This window comes from Dipodomys merriami, unplaced genomic scaffold, assembly GCF_024711535.1.
Source record: "Dipodomys merriami isolate MVZ:Mamm:240054 unplaced genomic scaffold, mDipMer1.0.p SCAF_27, whole genome shotgun sequence".
NCBI lineage: Eukaryota > Metazoa > Chordata > Mammalia > Rodentia > Heteromyidae > Dipodomys > Dipodomys merriami.
Window position 1 is genome coordinate 18829517 of NW_027204159.1, and position 19527 is coordinate 18849043.

Genomic DNA, 19527 nt, shown 5'->3' on the forward strand with positions numbered 1-19527 from the left:
ATGACCATCAACTGGATTGTTGTAGGACAAGCTCTGCATTATTGTCTCTCACTTGCTTCCTGTCTGACATTGGGTCTCTGTCTGACATGTTCTGCCTCCTGTTATAGATGAAGCAGCAACAAAAACCTCATCCACTTTTTACCTGATCTTCAGGGTCCAACTTCCACAATGATAAGCTTAATAGACCTCTCTACTTTATTAATATCCCAGCTCAGATGTTATGTATGTCAACAAAAAAGGACTAAAATATGATCTGATCCATTAAACCCATAGTTTCAAAATGTCCAAATGTGACTTCACAGAGCTTCTAACTTTCTAAGTTACATTTGTTTCCTCAGCACTTCCTTGGACATTGTAAGTGACAGTCGCAAGAGCTGAAGGAACAGGGTGAGCAGGAAACATTGTTTCAGCTGGAAGCACAACTGGTCATCATAGACCAATTTTACAAACCAAATAAAGGCATGAGTTTATTGGATAAATATATAACAATCCAAAAACAGTTTGACAAACACTGCCATGATGACTAATGGTCAGAATATCTGTTGTAGACATTCCCAAAACAAGCTTGTGAGAAAGTGTTACCCTTTTTGTCCCTTTTTAGCTTATGTTTGTTTTCAGTTATTTTAACTAATTTTTTTCTGTGTCTAATGATGCCATTTACTAGCCTCCTGAGGTCACATCAAGTGACCTTAGGAGCCCTCTGAGACACCTAAATAACAGTTGCAATAAATATTCATCATGTGGAATTCATCATGGCATTTTGACACATCCTATTTGTTTTTTACAGGCTCTCTTCATCACACGGCTCTATCTCCAAATACATATTGAAAACAAAGAAGAAACAAAGAAAGATTTCATATCACACTGACAGGACAAACAGCAGAACTATGATGTCACCTTTGTGGCTAAGACTTACAAAAATGAATGGTTTGTCAAGAAAATTGAGAATGGCAGCACCTAGGTCTATTTTTACTCAGACTATACTACTTTTGTTTGTGTATGTGTTAGTTTTGTGGGGCTTGAACTCAGGATCATTTGTTTTGGTAGGCAGGTAAGCTAACATGGAGACATACCTACGTCTCTATTTTTGCCCTAATTATTTTTGAAATAGCATCTTGTTTCCTGCCTAGGCACATGTCTAGATCATTTCACCAGTCTCCCTTGGACCTTAGTATGACAGGCATATGCTACCATTCTCAGGTTAAGAAAAGGTCTTGTGAACTAAGCTAAGTGTAATTACTCACATAAATGAATATATGTTAGTTACTAATTCATCATGCCAAACTAGTAGCGCTGATTTGGTTGTGTTAGTTGTGACTTATGCCTATAATTCCAACCCTTGGTAGGTAGAGGCAGAGTCATGATTTTGAGATGAGGCACAAGGCCAGGTTGAGACCTGATTGAGACTATTTCAAAAATAAGGCCAAATTTTTATAAAGATCCCACTAATTCATTAGGCTTGTAAAATAGAAAGGAACTTCCTATACAGATGCAATTATACAAACCACATGAAAGAAATTTGCAGAGAATTTTATGTGATTTGTGGGAATTTTTACCTTATTTGACCTCAATTAGTGCATCTCATTTATTTGTTCTCATTGTCTATAAATTAAAAAGGAAAAATGGGCAAAAATTAATAAAGAAAAACCTAGTAACAAAGGACAAGGTCATTGAAGTTTTCAGAATTGCTTTATTAGTTGGTTGGTACTTGTTTTGTACTTCCTGCTTTTTTGTGTTAAGAAAACATTAATGGTTATAAAAATAAACAGATCTGTCAGTCTTTGGGTAAACTTTTTCATGTTACTTTTCTGTTTAACATTTATTTGGAAAAAATAGAATACAAGTAAGAACTAGCAATGATATGTGTTCATATAGTGTATATATGAATATATATATATGTGTATGTGTATACATATATATATAGAGAAGGGATCATATACATATAGTATATATATATATATATAACTAAAATCCAAGTATATATAACTGTGTATAGTATATAGATAGTATAAATATATATATACATGTGTATATAAAAGAGGGGGGTTCATATATATAGTATATAATATGTATATATGCATTTCCACACATATTTACAATATATTCAAATCAATCTCAGCCCTCCAATCACTTTCCTTGGAAAAAGGAAATATAGTTACACTGTGGCATCATTTTTTATTTGTTTGATTCTAGGCTAACATGATATTAGAATTAATATATTCTAAATTGTCTCTAGTAAACATGAGAATATTTTCAACTACATAAATTGTAAAACAAAGAAAGAAGGAAAAAATTGAACAAGTTAGTAAAAGACAGAAAGATAAAAATCAAACAAACAAATCCAAATTGCAAAAAATACAAAAATGTTTGCTTTGATAAATTCAGTGTCTCCTGGTAAGACTGACTTCACAGACTATTTGCAGTATAATTCATATTTTCTCCCCTAGACTTCCCTTAATGTTCCATTAAACATTAAAATTGAAGAGTCCATTGGTTCAATTTTCATGGAAAATATGAGTTTCCATTTTTGTCCAACCTTGATATTTTCCTTATAATTATTGTCAGGAAACATTTCCTTGGGGATATCAAAATGACTGCCAATAAAAATGACTCCAGTTACTTCTCCATGTGTTGATCTGCCTCTAAGACGGTCCTTTGCCAACTCTGCACCAGTCAATAATAAAAACATATTTAAGCAAATTAAACCTAACAATCTGTGCTGTAAGTCACCCACCATCTTTCAGAACAAGCAAAAGGAGTGTCACTGGTGCCACCAGGACAGACTACATTTAGTTACAATAAGGCTTTGGTTCTTGTTTTATTTGCACAGGTTTGGTTTGTTTGAAGCTATTTCTTGAAGTTTCATTTACTTCTTTAGAATCGTTATTTAAGAATTCATCCTAAAAATTTTCCTGAGAACATATGCTTTTCAGACTTTCAAAAACCAAAGAAACTTATTATTCTCCTTTAAAAAATAATTTTATTTCATTTTGTACAATGGAGCTCCCATTTCAAAAGTCAGGTGATGAGTACATTTCTTTTTGGACAGTCTCACCCCTTCTCTTAATGTCTCTTAACAATGAATATGAGTAAGCATATACACATAAAGTGGCTACATTAAAGTCCTAAAACTAGCAGTGAAGAGAAAGAAATTTTAGAAAGAAATTTAAGTAGGAATACTCAATACTGATAATTTTGGTGGATATTTTCTAAGGAGATGAGAAGGAAACAATGCAATATTAAAATCATATGATGATCAATGATGATTTCCATTTCTTCCCTGACTCGGTAAAAGAAACAAATGGAAGTATCAGCTCATACTGGTTGAAGAACTTTAATTAAATGGAATTTATAGGCACTGGAGGCAGAATTCGAAGCTCAATAAACATTACTTATTGTTACAAACTACTGGCAAATGGAAAGAGATTACAAGAGAAAATGGGTCAAATTAGATAAACTCAGGGCCCAGAACTGGAGTGACAAGTGAAAGAGAGAGTGAAATGTTACATCTCACCACAGGATAAAGAACAAATGTAACAAAAAGCTATGAGATAATATAGCCCAGAGAAATAACCATACAAATAAGACTTTAATTTTTGTGAAGTGAGGAAAAAATAATAAGAAAAGATCAATTTACCTGTGCAAATTTCTTTAAAGAAATTAAAAGCCAAAATCTGTAGTAAAGGATTTACCAAAATGTTCACAGATGGTATCTTTAAGAGTTAATATCCTCAAAGGCATCCATTTCTCTTATTACTTTTATATGCCTGTAGATTATGAAATTTACAGTCAACTTTAAATGTCTATATAGTTCAAAGTTTTCTTAACTTTTACTCACTTGTTATGCAAATATGCCCACTTAATTCTCTTTTTAGACATTATTATTACTATATTTATTTACTTTTCTCTTACAGAATTTCTTTAATATACTCTTTCTGCTTGTATTTTTTGTTTTTCACCTGAATTTAGATTCACTCAACACAAAAATTATCTGTTGTTGAACAATCAATGAAATGTTCTTTTTTAAATAATTGAATTATTTGCTATCTCCATTATGCTTTTAGCAGCTATATATACTTCATCTTTGTACCCTTAGCCTTTACACAGTTATAGTAAGCATACTACTACCAAATATGTTAGCCAATGTAAAGGGGTATTACGGATGTGTCAACTTACAGAAAATTTTGTTAAAACTAAAGGTTTTTTAAAGTTATTAGCAAAAGAAACAACTCTAAAACAATCAATTGCATTAAACCTAGAGTTCAGTTTTCTCTTTAACATACTCTCTTGTTTCAAAGCTTTTTTTTAACTCTCCTAGGTGTTCATTTAGTTATTCTAATACAGAGTTTACCCTCAGGAAAAGAACAAGGCCACCTAGTAACAAAGTAGCCATTCATTTCCACTGTCTCCAATGCATTGGAACAGCAAGCTATCCATATTCATAGCTGACATAATTGGAGTGACAGATATACTGCATTCTTTATATGTCATGCAAAGTATCAAGGGTATGACATTACTTTTTAAAATCAATGTTTCCTAAGATGCATGAAGGCCTAACTTCAAGTATGTACCTAAAGCCTCATGATTTAAACATTGTATCTAGGATTTAAAAATTGATCTTTAAGTGGGGGTGCCTGTAGCTGATGCTTATGATCCTAGCTACTCAGGAGGTTAAGATCAGAGGAAAGTTGTTCAAAGCTAGTCCAGGCCGGAAGCCAGCAGTGGAGCTGTGGCTCAAGTGGCAGAGTGCTAACTCCAGAACTGGCGCTAAAAATAAATTTAAAAATAAATTTTTTTAAGAAAAAAAAAGGGAGCCTGGGGTTTTAGCCCAGCGGAAGGGCGCCCGGCGCGCGCAAGGCCCTGGATTCGGTCCTCAGCCTTGGGGAAAAAAAAAGAAAGAAAGAAATTGGTCTCTATTGCTCAAGTGAAAATATCTCAATGCTAATTAATATTTATTTTTTAAAAAGGAGGTTTTATTATTGGCAAATTCTTTTTACATATAAAAAAATAAGACTAGATGCAACATATCTCATAAGAGAGATAAATAGGAAATGAAAAGTTAAAAAATGTTAAAAACATGGTAACAGATGAAACTTGCTTAATGTTAACTCTGGTCTTAACTCTAGTTTATATTTTAAGTTATAGAAGTCAAAAATTATAAAAATAAAATAGGAACCTAAACCAAGATATATAATTTATGCAGCATGTTGCAGTGCAATTTCTCAGGATATTTTTTAAATTTTTATTTATTTTTTATTGTGAAAATACTGTACAGGGGGTTACAATTACATGGGCAAGATAAGGAGTACATTTCTTATCAAGCATTGTAGCCTCCTCCTTTGTTTCCCCTCCCCATCCCTTCCCATCCTCCCCATCCCTTCCCATCCTACCCCTACCCCCCACCCAATCCTCCCCGCCCCCCCACCAAAGTTGTAAAGTTTGTTTTCAACATAACAACGTGTACTTCTCATTGTTGCAACAGGTCCACCTGTATCCTTAATGCAATGTTCTGGATTTTCATCTCAGCCAACCACAATTATTGTACAAATAGTCACATGAAAGGAGAATGTGAAAGGAATTCTAAGTACAGCACGTAAATATCATCAATAAATCTATTGTGGTTTTGTAGATGTCTTGATGATAGTGAAGACTGTAGTTTAATGAAAAATAATCTAACATTTCTCCACTGTCTGTATTATTTTTTCCTTCTAATCAAATTTCTTTCTCTTACCACAGTTTATTTTAGAACAAACATATGCTCAATGCGTAGATCATGAGAAGGAGTTGAACATAGATCCAACTGCTCAGCTCCACTGCTTAGTTCTCAAGAAATCTCAGACCAGTCATTATTTTTCCGATATTTTACATTCTAACTGTAAATACTGGGATAATTTTACTTGCCAATTTTGTATTAGTTTATATCTCAGTGAAATTTTATAAGTATAATCACACTGGAAACAGACAAATGGTACTGAGTTACCAATTCTTTAATTATTATATCTTTCTTGCTTCCATCTCAGCATGAAAGGAAAGCAATAATTGAAAAATGCAAAGAAAAATCAGTGTTTAGTGTTCTTACCATGAAAATGATAACAGTTTAGCTAGATAGAACTATTCTAAATATATATGTTTGTATGTATTTCAAAGCATCAAAATGTACACATAATTTTATTTAAATGATTATTTTTAATATCTGAATAATTGCTAGTGATGTAATGATCATTTAAATTATCATCTTAAAATATAGCACTTCCTAGAGATGAAGGTTCCATCAAGTAAATTAAACTTTAAAATTTCTACTTGTCATTGTCATGCCTACGAAAAAGATTAAGACTGGAATATTAGAATCATTATTTGAACAATTCAAGCAAAATGCATCATTTCTTTTTTCTTTAATCTCTGTTTACAAATCCTGGCTTTTGGATCTAATTCTAATTTTATGTTGTATGTGCTGTTCATTGAGCTTTAATTCAGGGCCATGGGACTCTCCCAGAGTTTGCTTGCTCAAGGGTAGCACTTTACTTGAGCCACAGCTCCACTTCCAAATTTTTGGTGGCTAATTGTCAGTAAGAGTTTCACAGACCTTCCTGTATAGGCTGGCTTTGAACCGTGATCCCCAGATTCCATACTCTTGAGTATCTAAGATTACAAGTGTGAGACACAGGCACCTCGCTGGATATATTTTAAAATATAGACTGTTTTTGATTCACTTCATTTCCTAAAATCTGTTGATTTCTGTGCACAAATTATCCCTCATAACAGTTTATTACTCAGAAGATGTTGCCAATACCTTACAAAAGGCCTCCCTGAAATACTAATGCTTAAATTACATGAAGTTACATTCTGGTGGTTATGTACATTAATAAAGATGTATTTATGAAAATTTTAATAAAAATAAAAAATTTGTGTGACTCTAAGGGCAAGTTACTTGACATAAATTACCAATGATAATACCAACTATAAATTATTCCGAAATGATTACTATTTGGTAAAATTATATCTGAGAACTTTCCCACTCGTAAGAGAGAAAATCTTACCTGCCTAACATAAGCATATAGAAACCTCAGTAGACTGAATCCAAGAAGAAACACTTCCAGACACATCATAGTAAAACCATTAGACATGAATAGCAAGGAACTGACTTTTAAATGCTGCAAAATTAACAAAGGAACTATATTATAATGGAAAGTTATTCCCTTTATTAATATAGTGATTATATGATGAATGTTCCAAGCAGGACCAACAAGCAATAAATATAAATAAAATTTCATACATACATCATCAACAAAAGGAAGGATTCCTCCTCATAATCACATAGGACACTAATATTCTTCCTTTGTAAATAGAGGATGATGATTCATATGTATTCATCCACTAATGGCATCTTTACATTTTTAAAGGCCTCTAGCTAACCCCTTCTCTAGCTAACCTGTAATAGAAAATAGCCCTATTGAAAAGAGAAAGAAAGAAAGAAAGAAAGAAAGAAAGAAAGAAAGAAAGAAAGAAAGAAAGAAAGAAAGAAAGAAAGAAAGAAAGAAAGGAAAGAAAGAAAGAAAGGAAAGAAAGAAAGAGAAGCACAGTCAGCACAGTCTCAAGCATAGGGCCTTTCTTTCCTCTACCACACTGAAAAAAATGAAGGCAACCTGAAACTCAAAACCAGAGAGCTATTAGGGCCATTATTAATGTTGCCCCTCTAGTTTTATTAAGAATTGCAGTGACTTGTTACCAAAATACAATTCACTGATAAATTGAGGCATTTATTTAGCTCAGTTTTTGAGGCAGAACATCCACACAGCACTTCCTGTGGGAAGGGCTTCTGTGATTCATCTTTACAGAAGATACACTGAGTAGAGCCAGTTTGGATCATGGGATTGTAGCAATCTTCTTAAATGATGAGAATTATCTGCATCCTCTTCAAGGCACTTTTCCCAGTTGCCATAAGTCCCTCCCATTAGGCCTCATCTCCTAAAAGCCCAACCTTCCTACCTTACCATCACCAGCTCCCAGCACATCGGGCCTTGTGGGACAAACCACATTCACCTATAACAGAATTTTCCTATCAGATAAAACCTGTAAGTTTATGGTATACAATGTGATGTTTTGATATATACATACACATTAAGAAATGATTAGTTCAAGCCAACTGTATTAACATGTAATTATATGCAATGCATGTAAGTTGATTAACATAAATTCACATGTGTATTATTTTGTGGTGAGAGCATCCAAGATCTATTCTCTTAGCAGTTTTCAAGTGAACAATATATTGTTGATATAGCATACTTGCAATGGTATTCAATAGAACTCCAGAACTGATTTATCGTAACTAAGACTTTGTACACTTTCACAAAAATTACTAATTTTCCTACCTGTAGCATACATTAGCTGTTGGCATATTCCTTTCTAATATTGACTTCTAGATTTGATTCCATAGGTGTTTACATATATATATTATCAGACATATACATATATACATATATATATGCATGAAATCGTTATTTCTCTGTGCCTGGCTTTTTTCACTTAATACAATGTCCTCCATGCTGTTATAAATGACAAGATTTCATTTCTAAGGGTAAAGATTATTCAGTGTTTTTCCTGTATATTAAATGGTGGACATTGGTTGATTCCAAATCATGGCTGCTATAGATAAGGCTATAATAAACACAGGATGCAGATTTCCCTTCACTGTACCGATTTCATTTATTCTGTGTATATACACAGTATACTATGCTAATTCATGCTCCCAACACAGCTGTAGAAGGGTTTCTTATCCTTGCTAGCATATGTTTTGTGTGTTTATTCACTTTTAGAATAATAGCCAATCTTAGTAGAATAAGGTCATATCTCAGCATAATTTTTATTTTCATTTTCATTATGATTAGTGACAATGGGAATTTTAAAAGTTACTTATTGGACAGTTGTATGTCTTCAATTATTTGCACAATTGTTCTCTTACCTTGTAGTTTGTATTTTCATTCCATTAATTATTACTTTTGCTGTGTAAAATTCAGTTTTAGATAATCCTATTTCTTTATTTTCCTTCTCTTCCCTGAGGTTTTAGGGACAGGTAAGGAAAAACAATTTCCTAGGAAAGTAGTCAGGGAGATTTCACCTCTATTTTGTCTTATTACCATATTTTCTTGTTGTTTTGAGACAAGCTTTTGTTGCTTAGGGTTCAAGTGATCTTCTCACCTTAATCTCAAAAGTGACTAAGACATGGGTGTATGTCATGTCCAGGATGTTGCAGTAGATTTGTAGTATAATAATGCTATGGCTTTGTGTTTTATATTTTAGTTGATTTTATAAGGGTCTAATTTTGTTTTTGCATTTAAAAATCCAGTATTCCTAATACCTTTTTAAAATCTAACTTTTATTTTTATTATAGACGTGATGAACAAAGGGATTACAGTTACATAAGTCAGGTGAAGAGTACATTTCTTTCTAGACAATGTCACCTCTTCTTTCACTCTCTCTGTTTTTTCCCTCATACAATTTATTTTCAACATAGTATCTAGTGAGTATCACTTCTGCGTTTTCTAAAACCTTTTTTTGAAAGAATTTTTATGTTCTCTATATGGGTTTTTGACAGTATAGTAAGTCATAGACTTATTTCTGTTTTTTTATTCTATTCTTCTGTCTGGTCACTTTATCTAAGAACATCGTGCTTTCATCAGTACAGCTTTGTGGAATATTTTAATATCTTTCAGTATTATTTATGTTCAAGAATTTTTTGGTCATTTGAGATTTTTTTATGGTCCTGTTGGAACTTGTGAAAATTTTTCTCTATTTCTTTGGTATTAACATTTTAAATAATAACAGACAAAATTATCAGGAACACTGAAATATGAGACTATAAAGGTATTTCACTTTATTACATTATTAAGACAAACTGGGCACTGGTGTCTCATTTCTGTAATCCTAGCCATTCAGGAGGCTAAAATGTGAGGAGTATAGCTTAAAGCCAACCCAGCAAAGAAAGGCCATGAAACTCTTATGTCCCCCAACCACCAATAAGTCAGAAGTGGATCTGTGGCTCAAGTGGTAGAGCACTAACCTTGAGCACAAAAGTTCAGAAACAGTACTTGGGCCCTGAGTTCAAGCCCCGGGGAGTGGCAAACACACACACACACACACACACACACACACACACACACACACACACACACTCATGACTTTTCAAATGACCTTTGAGTTAAAAAAAGAAACAAAAGAAAGCCTATCATGCAAGCAAATCAGAATGAACTCATAATTTACTCATAATTTTATGGATAACTTATATAAATGTTGTAAATTAATCACATTTCTTAAAAGCCCTATTGGCATATTGGAATAAAACTGCCTAGAATGTTCTTTCCAGAGGGATCATTATAGTACAACACCAGGAGATTAACAACTTCATTTGGGAAGAGGATGGTCAAAGTCACTTAGTTTACAAAAGAAATAAATTAATTTTATCTGAAATTGAATTAACCAGAAAACTTACATTTCAGGAAGGTATATATAAGCTATATATCTTTAAGATTTATAAGCTATATATCTTTAATATTTAGAAGCTCTTTTCAAATCAAGAATATCTATTATCTTCAACTTAATGGAACATCTAATATCTCTAGCAGCACAATGCTTCCGTTAAAATTATATTTCCCAGTTATGGAATATTAATAACTGTTAAATCTCTATGTGTCTGTTTTCTGTCACTCCATTGATAATAACTATAACAAAAGACTAAGTCCATTGATTTCATAAACAATACATATAGCTGAATAATTAGAAGTGTTTGAAAATGTAAAGAAAAAGGTTCCCCTTTAACAGAATAAATGGCAATACACTTTCAACTATATCAATTTTCTGACAAAGCTTTTTGGTCAAAGTTGCCTTTGTGAAATTTTGGTTGCTTGTTCCAACCATAAATTTTCTATTGATGATACCTAGCAATGTTGCAGAAAACAACTTAAACCACCAATGCAGCCCTGATTCCAGTTCTTTCCATGGCTTGGTTGGTGGGCAGAGAGACCTGGCACAAGTAGATTTCAACTATCTTGGACCAAAAATGCAGCAACAGAAAAGGAGGTGAGGCTTCAGCCATAGGCAACTTCCCAGAAGATTTACACAGCCTTCTTAATTAGTTTATATCTTCAGTTAGTTACTCAATACTCTTTACTTTTTATTTCATAGTGTTAACGCTCTTGCAATTCAGATAATTTTGTCAGTTTCCCAGTTTTTACACAAAATTGCAAGTACTTGAGATCTACTCAAAAAGCATGTCAAGGTGTCTCTTGAAAAGAGTCTTACAGAATGAAGCTTTAGTAAGGATTTATAGATCCTTGTCTTTTGTTCTTTCTGAGTTGGGAGAATACAGGTCGTCTTGTTGTCTAGCAACTGCTAATCATTAGACAATGGTGCTGAGTGGGAAAGGTAGGTAGAAATGAGACCTGACCAAAGAGCTAGGACAATAATAAGCAAGTGTGTACTTATTTTTACCAAATAAATCTTTAATTATGTCTCTCCATACATTATGAGAGCAGATGTAGGAAATCCTTCAGTGTCTCTCCATTCTTGTAATTTAACCTCTATATGTAGATGTGGTAGAAAAGTGGGTTGTTACATTTAATTTCTTTATATTCTTGTTTATCTATCCTGTCTCAAAATAACTATCCTCATCAGAGACCTAGCCTGGTTTATTGTAGGTATCAGGAAACATGTATTTGCCAAAAAAGTCACTTAGAATTATTTTTAATGACAGCCTTGGGGAAAATTGTGTTATGGCATCTTCCAAGTTTTTTATTGGCTTGAACCTTTTCTTTCTTGTGAATGTTCTATTTTCTAGGCTTTTCCTGATCTACTCAATTGGCAGTATCCACATAATTGCTTTTTGGTAACTATCCATAAATTCCTCCTAAGGTGTTCATTATGGCTGACCTATTAAGGCAATAACCACGTGGAAAGTCCCATGTGTGATTTTCTCATTCCCTGACAAAAGTCTGTTGATTGAATGTTGCCATGTGCTACCTTTGACAGTGGACCAATCATCCTATTTGCCTTTTTGGGAGGCAATTCTATCTTAATTGCTACCTTCTTACTGATCACAAATAGGAAAAGAGAAATTCTCCTGGTCTGTTCTCACAAATTGCATTCCTACAGAGTTTTTACAAACATACTACTTTCTTTAGTCTTTTATAAGTTAGATATCTACTTTCTCCTTTGGCAAACCATCACACTGAACCACTACATTCCTTATGCTGAAAGTCAACTGCTCCCAGCAATCACCAAGACTAAATTTAGAAATTAATCTGTCTAGTCTTCCTTACATTAGCACCTTAGAAGCAGCAAAGCCAGTGATTTGGAGTTTCAACGTGATTGTGTTCTGGGGAATAACTTTGCCTACCTAATCTAAACTAGATTTAATGGTTTAGTTGATTTGGAGCACAGGAAGTTTTTTCGCTCTGTAGCACATGGGTGACACGTGTGTGTGTGTGTGTGTGTGTGTGTGTGTGTGTGTGTGTGTGTGTGTGTGTGTAGCATATGCATATATGCACACACACACACACACACTTCACACATACATACATACAAACAGTGAAGTTGGGTTATAATTGTTTCACATGATAAATACTATTTTTCTATTCTGAAATATCTTTTAAAATATGTGTTCTAGTCCAAAATCTGCTGAAGAAAGCAGAATAGTTTAGTTCAGTATTGCTCTACTATTAACAAATTATAGAACACTAATTCCAGATGAGGAAAAGAATCATACTTAGTAAGAAGAATTTATAGTATTTTGTAGCATTTACATAGTTTTGATAACTAAACTTTACTTCATTTTTAGATGTCCTAGGCCCTACACTAAGTAACATTTTTCAAATATCTCATTTGTTGACTTCACAATGAGACGAGGTAGATTATCTTAATACTTCTACTTTAAGATAAACTCAGAGGTCCTGCCAAAGTATACAAGTAAAAATTGGCAGAGCTGGTTTTGGAACCAGGCCTGTCTCACTCCATGAAAGCTGACATAGTCAAGTCAAGTCAAGTCAAGCAACTCTTTCTATGATTCTCTCTGTCCCAGACACAGTGGCTTACCATAGTTTCTCTTGCTGTATGTGTGAATTCAAGTTTGCAGGTTTGCTGTGCCTCGTCTTCCTACTTTATGTACCTCATCTAATAGCTTACAGTGAAACATGCATTGTGATTACTTTATTAATTTCCTTTTCCCTCACTTGTCAAGGCCATGTACCATGTTTTCTTGGTTCACTATGTAAGAAGAAAAAAGTAGGAATGATGTTCAAATGAATATATTTTTAGAGACAAAGTGCTAATTTCTGGCTTCATTATTTTATGATACTCTGCACGTGTTAATTTCTTTCACTGATTCAATTTTCTTAACTCTCAAACTCTCAAAAACTCTGCCATTATTCTAGTATCTTTTCTAGTTTCATTTCACTCAGATTACTCATTATTTGAGACCACCTGCCAAAATTAAGCAAAAGCACAGTACTATCTTGGTCCCACATCATGAGAATATACATCATCTCATTGGAGACACTTTTTTTTTGCGGGGGTGGTGTGGGGAGGGATCCAATCGTGGGGCCTGAACTCTGGGCCTGGGCACTGTCCCTCAGCTCTTCAGCTCAAGGCTAGCACTCTACCACTTGAGCCACAGCACCACTTCCTGCTTTTTTCTTTTTGCTTAAGTGGTGCTGAGGAATTGAATCCAGGGCCTCATGTATGCAAGGCAAGCGCTCTACCACTGAGCCACCTTCCCAGCCCCTGGAGACACTTTTGAATAAAAATCTAGCTTTAGAGTCTATAATCTAGGGACCTGATCTTCCAACTCCCAAAAGAAAGTTATCAATTAATTATGCATCATTTTTTAGCATCATGATTTGGTACAATCTTACTCCATTTCTTTTTTCTTTTAAGCCAGTGACAAAAAAATATAGAAAAGTAATTGTTTACGTCTGGCCTAAAAAAACTTATGGGCACGATGAACATTGTCTTGCACTGTAAATGAAGTTTTCACATTCACAAAAGCATACTATTGTGTACCTATCATGACTACTCTTCCACAAACTTCCCATGTCTAATCTTTGAATCTTCACAAAAAATGGTTGGGGATGCTTTTCATATTTCTATTTTATCGAGGAGAGAATTGAATTTCATAGACGTTAAAGACCTTGAGCAAATGCTCATATTAAGAAATTGAAGTATTTTTTGAAAACCCCATTGCTTCTTTTTTTATTCCTAAATCATTTTATTCCTTTTAGACCAAAAAATACTTGAAAAAAGAAAATGATTGTTTAAAAGATGCATTTTTAACACATTGAGGGTAGATTACTAAAGATTTTAAGTAAAATCCATCAGGAAGTGAGGTCTAACTGTAAATGCCAAAGATAAAAATAATACTGAAATATTTTTGGCATCCTTGTTGGCCATCCTATCTTTGAGCAGAAGTAAAGGCAAGGCTTGAGTCATTCTCCCTGTGGATCACTGTGCTTAAATTAAATTTAGTGTGGAGCTACTGTGTGCAGCTGTCTCTTATAAAGGAGATATTATATCCTGTCATTGTCACTGCTTTTTGCACAATTTTATTTTGTTGGCTTCAATGTGTGAAGAAGTAAAATCTTTCCTACAGAGGAATTCTAGAGAGCATCTCTCCAAGGAAAGAGTATTTCCAGGCTGAGCTGACGGCAACACTAAAAGTATTTATTCAAAATAAATCTTAAAGTCTGATGGCCAGGAGCTAAAAAGCCAAACAAATCTCATTAGTGTCTTATTCTGCTAGACTAGAATAAACTGCTCCAGCTAAGAGAAGTACTGAAGGAAGACTACAAAAAAAATTGATTTTTCCTATTTCCTACATTAACTGATGCCCTGGCCAACAAGGCCTTGCAGTCCTTTTCAATTTGACTAATTTCTTAGTTCAACATTTCTTATTCTCTAAGTCCCTGATAACCTCTTCTGAAAGCCTTTGTTTCCGAAAACTGTTGAACTTCCCTTTAGAGATGTAAATCTCTCCATCTCTTGGCAACTTTACACCTCTGAGAATGTGATTCACATTCACCTGAGAGCAATCTCTTCAATATACAGAAATCGAGAAAGACCCTGCTGTATCTCCCAGGAGAGTGTATGAAATTAATTTGGTAGATGCCAGTTAGTAAATACAGATGGCCTAACCCTATTGTTCAGCTTCCTCCTCAGCGTCATGCAGTACTTTTCCACTAAAAACTGACCTGCTTTTTTTTCCAATAGAAATTGAGTTCCATTCCCTCTCCTATGGCATTTTTCTTCTCTGTCCACAGTCATTTTGCACAATAGATTTAGTCTGTTGCCACTTCTTGTGACACCACAGATAGATGTCTTTTCAGAAGCACATTGGCAGCTGGTCAGCTTTCTAAAACCTCTACATATCAGTCTAGGATCAAATTTCCTAATCAGTTGTAATAGCAAGGCCAGCCAGCAAGGAAGTAGAGAAAAATTAACTTTAGCATACTGTTGGCAGACTGTAATTAATTGTAACTATAATGTAAAATAATTAAAGAAAAGTATATTGTCCAGCAATCATCTACTCTTGAGTATAAGCCATAGGAAATGAAATCAGTGTGTCAAGCAATCAACACTACAAGTTCAATGCAGCATTAGTAACATTGTCTAAGACATGGAAACAGGTGGACAGATGGAAGAATTTTTAATTTAATAAACTCTTTTTGTGTGTGCCAGTGCTGGGACTTGAGTTGAGAGCTTAGGCACTGCCCTTGAGATTGTTTGTTCTCAAGTCCAGAGATCTACCATTTGAGCCACAGCTCCACTTCTGGATTTTTGATGATTAATTGGAGACATTTCCTGCCCAGTCTGGCTTCAAACTGCAGACCTCAGATCTTAGCCTCCCAATTCGCTAGGATTACCAGCATGAACCACCAGTGCCTGACTAAATAATAAACTTTTTAGGGAAATACTTTGTTCTCTCTCTCACTATACATATGTGTATACATATATGTAAGTGACTGAGTATACATATGTATTTAATTGTTTATAAATGTGTATACACATGTGTGCATATGTACATAGGTATTTTCTGTATTTATTTGTGTACATATCAGTACTCTACCAATGTACATATAACAAAACATTGAAATGAATTAAGAAACATGTGTAATAAAATGCTAATAAAATATATAATATAAATACATACCACATATATGTACAATATACAATGCTACTTATGTCCTTCAGCTTGTTTAGATGAACTGTAAGTACACTCAATATTTTTACATAAATTTGTTTACCAAAGATGCTTTATTTTTATTACTATGCTCTGGGACATCAAAATCTATGTTCATAGTTTAGCACAAAAGAAATAATTTAAACTTAACTCTTAAATAAACTGACAATGTTTTTTCAATAATTTCATTTTTGACAGAATTAGCTTTGGCAGCTAATTGGATTAAACAACTGAATATTAGTACAATTAACTACTTTCTGTTTCAGGCAGTTGATGATACTGACATAAAACTGGCACCATTGAGTAATTCCTTTTATATCACTTCATTTTTAGCCATTCCCTTACAACTTACACAAGAAAATATTTAATCATAGTGAATGTATGTAGGTGAGAAATCATTATTTAATCTGAATTTAAATATATATTTCTATAGCGATGAGGAAATTAACCTATGTGTATATATCTGTCTTCAACCACCATCCTAAACAAAAATAATTTAAAATTTTAAAATCATTAAGTTTTTCTTTTTGGTGGTAATAGGGTTTTGAACTCAGAGCCTTAGCATTCTCTAGGCAGACACTTAAGCCATGCCACCAGCCATATTACTTTTCTTTTTTGAATAATGTCCCAAATTTAGGACTAAGTAGCCTGGATTGTTATCCTCCTACTCTGCACTTTCTGTACAGCTGAAATCACAGATGGACACTACTGCACTCACTTTTGTATTGAGGTCTTGTAAAGATGTCTTCCAGATCTCAGGCTCCAGAGTAACGAGGATTACAGATCTGAGCCTCCATATACAGTCAAAATAGTGAGACATTTGGGGCTGATTTGAATTCTCTGGGTTTTGTATTATCAGAATTATCACCATAAATCCTGGGTAGGTGGTAAATTTTGTAACCATTTCAAGTTAACACATGTAATATCAACATTCCTAGAATACTAATGTGGCATATTCTTTTTCATGAAATATGTGTTTCTGTTTATGTAATTGTCAAAATGTTTCAGTACAAGAAAATAAATAGTTGTAGGTTTTTGTTTTTGTTTTTTTGCCAGTCCTAGGGCTTGAACTCAGGGCCTAGGCACTCCTTCAGCGTGTTTTTGCTCAAGGTGGGCACTCTACCACTTGAGCCACAGCGCCACTACAGTTGTAAATTTTGCAGCATGGACTAAGAGGCCAGATTACTGTAGCAAGAAGCTACAGCAGAACCATTGATTCTCTCTTTCTATTTCTTTGTGAGTGTGTGTGTGTGTGTGTATGTGTGTGTGTGTATACACATGCACATGTGCATTGACACTAGGTCTAGAACTGAGGGCCTGGGTGCTATTCCTGAACTTTTGTTCTCCAGGTTGCTGCTCTACCCCTTTGAGCCACAGCTCCACTTCTGGCTCTTGCTGGTTAATTAGAAATAAGAATCTCATAGAATCTCTCCTCAGATCTCAGTCTCCTGGGTAGCTAGGATTATAGGCCTGAGCCATCTGTGCTCAGCTTTATTTTCTTATACTTTGACTTAACTAGTACAATACAACTTTTATAAAAATAAAATCTTAATTCCTGAAGTTTTAAAATACTTTCTCTAGCAAGCACACAGCAGTTGTGTAAGTTTGTAAATAGTGCTACCATAAGCATGATGCAATGTGGTTTATGTTCTATTAATGTAATTCCTTTAAATCTCATAATAGTTCCACAAGGTTAATATTGGATAGAAAAGGAAACTGGAGATTTAAATGTCAAGTGCATTTACGTAGATGGAAACAGAAATACTGAGTAAGGTAAAGACCTATTTTAAAAAATAATAATAAATGAAGCTGATACTCTAACCTACACCCTTGAGCTTCTACATATGTTCTCCTATACCATATGGCCAATACTGTCACTAGTCATCGCAGCTATGATTTACACTAGTCATCACAGCTGTGATTTATAAAATAGACTTTAGAAGTAAAGCCATTATCTTAAGTAAATGGAGATGGTTGTGTTCAATTTAAATGACCAGAAGGTTATTATCTACATATTTGCATGTATTTCCTGTCCTTGTGCATTCACAGAATGTTTATAAGTTTATAAGCTAGAAGTTTATACATTTTTAAGCTAGAAGTCTGTCACAGTATGACACAGACTTCTAGTTTATAAACATTTAGGTTAAGAAGCTAGAAAATCCAAGAACTAGGGCTCTGCTTCCTGGTGAATGGGCTGCATCTTCTCAATGTAATTTCACATAACAGAAGACCATATCAGAGCTTTGTTTGGTGCTTCTCTTTTTTTACTGGGGCTTGAATTCAGAGTTTCATATGTTCCCATAGCTCTTTCTTCTCAAAACTGACCTTCTACCATTTGAGCCACACCTCCAATTTGGGAATTTTTCTGGTTAATTGTTGATAATAGTCTCTCACTTTTATCTACCTGAGCTGGTTTGGGAAGGCGATTCTCAGGTCTCAGTCTCCTGAGTAGCTGGGATTACAGTCACCCTTGTCATCACTTTCGTAAAAGCATCACCTCCTAATCCTCTCCCAAAGCCCCACATCTAGATCTCATCACATCAGCATTTAGGGCATATCATCAATGCACTATAAAATATTTTTATTTTAAAATAAAAGTATAGTAAATTAAATACTAACCACATTACACTTCCCTAACAATTTTTCTAAAATACTTTTGAAGACTAGATATAGAGCTTCCCTATGACCCAGCAATCCCACTTCTGGGCATTTACCCAAATGACCACAAATAATGCCACACTAAAGCTACCAGCACAACTATGTTTATTGCAGCATTATTTACCATAGCTAAAATATGGAAACCACTCAGATGCCCCTCAGTCGATGAATGGATCAAGAACAAATATATATACATATATATATATACATAGATATATATACATATATACATATATATATATATAATAGAATTCTATGTTTCCATCAGAAAAAAATGACACTGCCCCATTTGTAAGGAAATGGAAGACTTAGAAAAAATCATATTAAATGAAGTAAGCCAGACCCAAAGAAATATAGGTCTCATGGTCTCCCTTATTTGTAATAATTAGTATCCATCTAGGATAATCTTAGCAGATGAGCAGAATAGCTCAACAGCTATGTACATATGACCATATAAGATGATGTGTTATAAGTGAAATGAACTCAAAGAATTGGACACAAGAGGTTTTTCTTTGTTGTTGTTGCTCTCAATGTATATGATTTCTTTTTTCTCTTGTGTTTTTCTTTCCCGTATGATTATCCGCTGTTCTCACTGCATTCGATTTTAGTACCCTGGGAAGAGAGGGGAGCAACAAAATGGTGAGACC